The following is a 7,328-nucleotide window of genomic DNA, read 5'->3' on the forward strand; positions in this document are numbered from 1 at the left end:
GCATCTTGATAACTCCAAAGCTATCAAAACAGATTGGTTGGTAACAATTAAAATTATGCTAACATCACTAAAACAGATATAACGGAGTGATGCTTGTTAAGCACTTAATGATCCCTTTCTCCAAGGAATTCCATTTCAATTTCTTTATGCTGCCTGATTGCTTTACTGCATCCTGCAGGTTCTGTGCACTGCTGCTCTGTGTAATACATATTCAAACCCTTCTCTGAGCTCTCATCATGCCAATCAAGGATGCAAATGGAGTCTGTATGACTGTGTGATCAGAATTTCTTGCTTGTTTGCAAGCCCGTAAATAATGGAGTGAATAAGGATCTGATGTGTAACAGTATAAAAGTAATCAGACCTTGTATCTGGCTTCCAGTAAACATCAGTATGGCCCTGATCCAGCCACTGCTGTAATCAATGGGAGGCTTTTATTGACTTTAATGGGAGTTGAATTAGGCCTTGTCTGAGACTTGAAAATTCAGCTGCAGCTCTTGGGGCCGGTCCTTGGCTGGTGTAACCTGGCTTTGTGCTCCTGGAGATGAGGCAGCTGATCTGCCTGGCCCTGCCCTGGGCTGTGTCACCCTCACTCCCTGCAGCTCTCTGTGCCAGGCCAGCCCTGGGCTCTGCTTCCTTCAGCTCTCCACCTACGAGCTTACAGGGCTTGAAACGTGTCATTATCTTTAGAAAAACCTTCTACTTGAAAGGAATTATAATAATCATTATTTTGAACTTTAGGTTTTTATATTTTCATTGTTTATAAAGGAACAATATCTATTCCTTTTGCTTTACTTTGGCTGCAAGGGAAAAATGAGCCTAATTAGCAAAAGCAAAAATAAACTAAGTTGATCAGAAAAGCAGATCTTGCAAATTTGACGACCTTCCCTTGCAAATGCTGATATGAAAAAGGATAAGGATTTTATGAAGTGTCCTTGCTTTGGAGTTTTGTAGGGATGAATAGGTAGAGAAGACAGTAGCTGTGTGTGGATGAAAGGCTTTTAGAATGTAACTTTGTGGATCATCTATACTATGAACCACTTAGAACTGTGATACCCTTGCTGTTTCTCAAGTACTACAATGAGTATAAAAGACTTTGTAAAATTCTGTGAGCTGATTCTTATTCTGGCCTCTGCTTTGAAAGGATATGGAAAATAGATCATTTGGGAAGTCTTCTGGCCAGCTGAGCTCTCCAAGGATAAGCTTGAAAACATGCTAGATTGATGTTCTGGAGCAGCTCCAAGGAAGCTTGGCCAGTGTTTGATGGCAACTGCACCTACCCCGAAATTCAGGGAGGGAAATGTGTGCCTGCCTCTGGGTTGTGTGTGTTTCTAGGCTCGCTCCTCAGCAGGGACAAGCAACACAGCTGCTGTTTCCTCCAGCTGGGTGAGGGTGATTCATGCCCGCTGAAAATCCTTGTGCCAGCACAGGCACCACTGGCTGGCTTTTGCTGAGGTTGTTTCCCCTCGGGTCAGTGTTATTTCCAGCAAAGGCAGTGGAAGCAGCTCGGATGTTGGTTTTTCAGCAGCAGATGTGTGCTGTGTGTAGGGGGGTTCCTGGCTGTGTGGGAGGCAGGGGACAGCCCCTGTCAGCCCTCAGCAGAGGGGTGGTGGCAGCTCCCTGTGCTCAGCGTGGGCTGGGCAGGGCCAGGGCTCGGCCAGGTGACCCACGGGACACCTGTGCTCTGGGCCCCACCAGCTTCTCCTCGCTCCAAGCAGACCTGTGTGCTCCTTTGGGAGACAGCACTTGCTCAGGTCAGGGTGCCTGTATGGCTCCTGACTTGTGTAGGAAGAATCTCCTTCCAAAAGGTCTGAAAATGTCTCCAAGTTTTAAGATTCATTTCAGAAATCCTACTTCAGTCTGGCATTGAACGTTGCTATGAATAAATGCTCTGCTGCTCCAGTTTTCAACAGAAGGGCTCCTTTGCCTGGCACTACCAGGCTTATTCTCCTTTTCAGACCTAAGTTTGAAAACAGGACGTTCTACTAGTCTTTACAGGGTTTAATTTCTCCTTTTTTTTATAAAATCTTGTCTTTGGAGATGAGTTCCATAATAACCCCATTTTTTAAAAATGGTGTTTGCCACTTAGCTGTTTTCCATTTGGAGGTGTTTTATTTACATTAGATTAAAGCAAGAAGGGAAAGTGAATTCTATTTTCCTATTTTCCTGTGTTCTGTATTCATAGGCTTTAACATCTACCCTCCATCCCCCTCCTGTGATCATGCAACATCAAACCATGCAGGAATAAGTCAGGGTTGATCTTTCTGCCATGTTATGCTGTCCTTGAACATTTGACTGAAAAGTATTTGTTTGTAAGTGCTACCACTGCTTTTTCTTTTGTCTGTAGTGACTTTGGAGTTGCACCTTTTCTCTTATGTTTAAGAGTTCCAGGTCATGGTGATATTTAAGAAAGAACTCAGCCAAAACACAGAAGAATTGAAGGCCAGTCATCAGAGGGGAAGAATATAGCCTGACAAGTCTACAGAGTAAATAAGGTTGTAGAGATGTGTCACTTCATTTCAATTAAACATCTATGCATTCTCACCCACTTGTGTTCTGCGGCTTTGCTGGTGAGTAGAAGTATTTCCTCAGTGATGTTGTTTACTTTTTGTTCATTCATATTTGAGCTTACAAATTGCTTGAAAGCAACTTAACTTTTTGCATAGAAATTTCACACAGGTGAAGGTTTTTCTGTGCTAGAGAGAATTTACAGAATTTACATTTGTTGATTTTAAAGTCCTAGAGTGTGGAAGCCTCCAGAACTGCCCAGATATTTCGTTGCCTCGCATCTGTTTCCTGCAGAGTTCATTCTGTCTCTCGTGCTCGGGGCTGTGCTGGCAGCCCTGGTGCCCCGGGGAGCCGGGTGCCGCTGTGCCCAGGGTTCGCCCGCAGGGACGTTGCCCTTGTCGTGTCCCTGTGCTGCTCCTGCTGCTGGGCTGGCCTGGGCGTGAGCCCTGGGCACAGCACGGCCTGCCAGTAATGCACAATATTAGATGGACAAACACGGCATGATTAGGAGCCTGTGAGAAGCTGTTTCTTCACAGCCGCTCCTGGTGTGTTGAGATTAAATGTCCTGTCACACTGGGCGTGTGTACACTTCCAGGCAGGAGCTGACCTCTCCAGTGGCTGTAATTAGAAACAATTTTCAGATTTCTATGATGAGTTCTATTTCACAATGTGCACATACAGTCCACCCAGAGAAGCTTGTTCTCTCAAATCAACTACATCTACAGATGTCTTCACAATACCTTGCACTGTCTGTGAGAGCTGTAAAATAACTGCAAGATGATAAATTCACCTTTTTGCGATTATTAAATATGCTTGACTCATTCCAGCCTGTTGCTGTGGAGATAGGTACAATATAGGAACCTTGGCACTATGACAGGCAATTAAAATACCAAGATGTTTAGCCATGTATGAGTATTTTCACACAGTGAGACCTCGAAGCTTAGCCCGCTGCTGACATTGTTAGTTATTGAATCAGTTGCATGAGATGAGGTTGACAGGTGTAATTATATATTTCTATGGTGATTATGTATGGCCTGTCATAGAGACCAACGTGCCTGTAACTGCCCTCAATAAATGATTACTCATTTAGTAATCATTTATTGAGTGAAGTATTGGAGTTGGCACGCCGTTTACAAGGGAAGGAAATGGAAAACAAAACAGAAGGACATTTTGAAATATAATTGATTCATTAAACCATTTACCAATGCTTCATTTTAGTGCATGGAAATATATCTTTCTGTATTTCCTACAGATGTCACAGTTATTTAAGGATATTCTTGCACCCTGACTTTAACAAAAGAATAAAACTCATGCAGTGAGTTCGTGAGAAGCTGAGTCTGAGGTCTTTAGCTGCCTCATCCTGGGAGAAGTTATGGAGCTCACTGGGACTGTCTGAATATGGGACCATTTAAAAATATTTGGCTTACTTGTTAAAAGAGTGCAAAATCTTTCAAAATAACCCCCTTTCTTTGCAAACACATCTGTACAATCATCTTCTTTGTAGTAGCTGCTCTTCAAAATGTGTTAAAAATTATACAAATATTTTTGGAATTCATTGAAGTGGACTTGGGCCATTGCTGGAATTCCTTATTCGTTTTCCAGATAAAAATTTTCTGTGTAGTAACATCACTCAAAACTTTGCTCTGTTATTTCCCATGTAGTTCTCCCTAGTGTTTGTGCCACTCTGATGATATGAGTGAAAAGTCTCTGCTTCTCAAAGTGAGAGGAGGCTGAGAGAAATGAAATATTGCTCTCAGTTTGTTAAGAGGTCCTTGGACCTGGTTGAAGTCAAGCAAAAAATTTGACTTATTTTCCTTAGCCAAGTCTCTCTGCAATACAACTATTACCTTATTGACAGAAGTTTCTATGTCTAAGATAGTTATGGGCTGGGGTTATTTGCTGGTGTTTTTGTTTAGTTTTGGGGTTTTTTTTGTTTGTTTGAAGTAAAAGAGTAGCAGCTTTTAGTGACTGCTTTAACAAAAAGAGCCCACTGTATTTTGCAGAAAAACAGGATCCATGAATTCTCTGGTCTTCTAGGATAGACTGAAAAATGCAATAGGAATTTGTGGATATAAATAATAAAAAACCCAATTTCCCCTCATTTTATAGGATACAAAAAGAGGCTTTTACATAAAACTTTCATTATGTGCTTAATTAACCATCAGAATTTTTTATCTGTTTTTAACCAGAAGCTGTTTCTCACAGCTTTTGTGATAGATATGAGATGATATCTATGAGATAGAGAGAAGGAAAGCATAGAGATGGTGGGGATGTGGCCAAATGATGAATATTTAGAAAACTGTCCTTTGGAATCAGTAATTAAACTAGGTTCAAATGCCAAAATGTGGATGCAAACCTAAACTTGGAAAGTTTCATCACAAGGTTTGGAAGAATCTTTTTTTCCCAGTCTCATCTGCTTAGAACACAATGGTTTCCATTAGGAAGCATTTGGGTTAATATCTGGCTTTCTAATCATGTGCTTGAAAAGACAGCTTTTGTTGCTTTTCCAGAGAACTTCCCAAGCATGCAGTAAAACGTGTTCCAAAAAAAAATATCCTGAATAAAGTGATGTCTAGTGAATTGCATTTTGGTCTTTCTATCACTAAGATAGAGTTTGAGGGCTTTTCTTTTTTTTTTTTTTAATTTTCTTGTAGTGAAGTTCCATTCAAGTAGAAGAATATTTGATGTTGGAAGAGGTCTCTGGAGATCATCTCATCCAACATCCCTGCTCAGGGGAGGGTAAACTGGAGCAGGTTGCCCAGGATCCTGTTCAGTGGGTTTGTAATATCTCCAAGGATGAGGAGAGTTCTCTTGTTTAGGTGTCCTGTTCCAGTGATCAGTCACTCTTACATAAAGGTTTCTTATGTTTAAATGATATTTGCTGTATTTTGGACATTGCTGTATTTGAAGGACACTGCCTGTCTTTTTTCACTAGACACCATGGAGAAGAGTCTGGCTCTGTCCTTTGCTCCTCTCATCCATTTATAAAAACAGGTGAGATCCCAGTTCTCTCTGCTTTTTTGGTCAGATGCTCCCTTGCAGTCTCTGGGACAATATAGAGGAGAAATACCCATCTTCTGTGTGGCTGAGAAATCTGTTTTTAAGGGGTCTGAAGAGAGGAGTGGGCTGGGGCCCTGTGCTGGAGCTGCTGGTGCCCTTCAGGGGAGGGAGCCCTTTGGAGCTGCCTGCACGGGCAGGGTGGGCTCAGCCCTGGGCAGAGAGGATGGGGGCTCCCGGGCCCCGAGGCACAGCCCAGCGTTTGCAATCAGGAGCAGCCATGGGCGGGCATGGGCTCTGGTGGAGCTCCCTGGCACTGTGCTCGTCCCTGGCTCAGCGCTGTGCCTGTCCCGCTGCTCACGGGGATGCACACCTCATCCCCAGGGAGGGGTGGTGTATTCATCTAATCTGTAGCTTTAATGCCCTCCTGGCTGGCCCTCAAACCAACCAGGCTCTGAGGGAGGACAGGAAATGGAGCACAAGCCTTCAGGGGCCAGCCAGGACCACACACCCCTCGCTGTCATCACAGCAGTGACATTTTCTCAGGATAGGATATGAGCAAAGGGCAGAATTTGCTTTTCCCTTGTACACTTTCTATTTTCATATACGATTTATTTCTGACTTTAATGTCATTCTATGTTTTTTATTCCAGCCTTGACCACGTCGCTCCAACTGTTCCCATAGCTCCCATTGCTGATATTCTAACATGATGCAGCCATAAACTGGATCTTTCTTTTCTTTTTATGTACTTTTTAATTATCTAAAGGCTAAACTTTTGACTGCCACTTCTCATTTGCACGCTGGATTTGGGGTTAGAAAACAAGTTTGCTTATTTAATATTTGCTTTGATTTGGTGATTAGTCTTTGCTCTTAATTATTTTTACCATTTCCACATGAGTGATCAGGAAATTAACAGCTGTCTCACACTTCCAGCAAGTTAAAAACAGCCTATCGTATTTCCTTATTGACGTCTTCCTTGCCCCCGTGCAGAATGTTTTAAGATGCTGCTTCTCTTGAGTTTCCCACCTCACAGCTTGAGTAATGCCACAGCTTTTAAAAATGTTTCCCTTTTGACTTGCCAAGGCGATGAAGACAAGTAAAGTCATCCAGCATAAAAGGTATATGTGAACAAAACATGAATGGAAGGTGTGGGTCAAGTTACAATCCAAACAAGAAGAATATTAGAAGCAGTTTTGGAGACTGAGGAGACCAGTCCTGTGGCACACATCTGCAGTGAGAAATACTGCCATCCTGGGATCCTGTGTGGTGTTTACACACTCATAGCAAATCCTCTTTAAAAAGTAAAAATAAATGAATTGCTGCTCCTTTTTCCACTGATGTTTTCCTTTTATCTTTTCATTCCTTTTCAAATTGGTAATGATTGTAAATCGCTCCTTGCCACAGAAAGTGCTTTTTTTCCAAGAGCAGTTATTTGATTCCTGTAATCTTATTTATTAGTTAAATTCAATAAGTGCCCAACCTATGCTCTAAATGCCTTTTAAAAATACACTAATAAACAGCTCTTGATTGCTTTTTGATTGAATTGCAGATAATGATATTTATATCATCAGTGAGTTAAGGGAATCAGCCCACCCAGGGAGGCGTTTCCAGCTCTGCACTCTGGGTCTGCTTGCAGACATGAGATGAAGATGAGCGTGGTGGTGGCTTTGGCTTTCTCTGTGCTCCTGCAGTCTTGGGCTTTTGGGGCTTTAACAGATTCGCTGCAATTATTTGACTGATAAGTGACAGAGATCTATTTGTACAAATACTAAGTGTTGCAGAGTTGGACCAGAAACTGCTGGGGCTGGTGTAATTTGCGGCGCTGA

At 42.4% G+C, this 7,328-nt stretch overlaps 1 long non-coding RNA gene across 1 annotated transcript; it reads left to right on the plus strand.

Annotated features, from left to right (window-relative positions):
• The first annotated feature begins 2,350 nt into the window (after positions 1-2,350).
• On the plus strand, positions 2,351-6,962 carry LOC131088633 (uncharacterized). Its single transcript, XR_009115134.1, has 3 exons — positions 2,351-2,567; positions 5,160-5,499; positions 6,155-6,962. It is a non-coding gene; the product is annotated as an uncharacterized LOC131088633 (long non-coding RNA).
• The last annotated feature ends 366 nt before the right edge of the window (positions 6,963-7,328 follow it).

The sequence above is a fragment of the Melospiza georgiana genome, chromosome 12, assembly GCF_028018845.1.
Source record: "Melospiza georgiana isolate bMelGeo1 chromosome 12, bMelGeo1.pri, whole genome shotgun sequence".
Taxonomy (NCBI): domain Eukaryota; kingdom Metazoa; phylum Chordata; class Aves; order Passeriformes; family Passerellidae; genus Melospiza; species Melospiza georgiana.